This window comes from Lycium ferocissimum, chromosome 12, assembly GCF_029784015.1.
Source record: "Lycium ferocissimum isolate CSIRO_LF1 chromosome 12, AGI_CSIRO_Lferr_CH_V1, whole genome shotgun sequence".
Lineage (NCBI taxonomy): Eukaryota > Viridiplantae > Streptophyta > Magnoliopsida > Solanales > Solanaceae > Lycium > Lycium ferocissimum.
In genome coordinates this window covers 50225897-50227034 of record NC_081353.1, presented here as the reverse complement: position 1 = coordinate 50227034, position 1138 = coordinate 50225897, and positions in this window count along the sequence as shown.

Genomic DNA, 1138 nt, shown 5'->3' with positions numbered 1-1138 from the left:
ACCTCAAAAAATCCATTTGGTAGAGTTTTAGTGGGAATTGAGGTATGTAACTTTTCAAACATACTTTTCAACCTTTAAAGCTAATATCTTTGGCAAGGTTTGTGTGCGTGAGGGACAAGCCCACATTAAACCTTATATATCATACTATATATATGTATCTATAATTTTCCCTATCAAGGGATGATTGAAATTGAATTATAAATCTTTGAACTTTGAATATAATTTACCCCTATAACGGATGCTTTAAACTTTATTTCGAAGGTTTGGATATTCGAGGTGTTTTTCCCTTCGAATGGATCTCGTTTAATTGAAATTGATTAATGATTTAAACTTAGCTTCTAAATCGATGGTATACTCCAACTGGCTAATGAACATAATACATAATGAATGATTCGGCTTCTATGGTATGATTATGATTCGGTTAATAGGCCATGATTTCTGTTGTTTATGTTTGGCCTATGTAACGACCCGTTAGATTGTTTTGGTTGTTTTCTCATTTTTCCTATTTTGACCTTGTGAACCCACCTATTTTCTTATTTTTGGATTGTTGTGTAGTGGGCGTGGTTCGTATGATTCCCGAGGTGGTTGTAATCTCTTAAGATTGGAAATTTGCTAAGTTAAGGAATCTTTAAGTGTTGGGTTGACTTTATGTCACGACCCGACTAGGGCCATGATGGGCACCCGGGGCTAACCACCGAGCACCACTCATTCTATTACTCATCTGCTCTCATTCATATTTCTTATGCACATAATCATGAAAAACTATTATCAGTGGAACATATTCACTTTATATACATAAGCCCTTCGGCTTTCAAAATAATATATATACATATACAATGAGAAACTTGTGAGACCATACTACCCACACTGCATATCTACGAGCCTCTACTAGAGTACTAGACATATGGACTATATATATATATATATATATACCCAAAAGAATAATCAACGACACCTCCAAAAAAATGGAGTGCTCTCAATCAGCTAGTAGCTCCTACGAGTCTGGATCGTCTCCCTATCTACCTGTGGGCATGAACACAACGTCCAAAGAAAACGGACGCCCCACGAATATGTACCGAGTATGTAAGGATGAAGAAATGAACATAAAGAGAAATCATAAGGCATAAAGGGAAAAAAA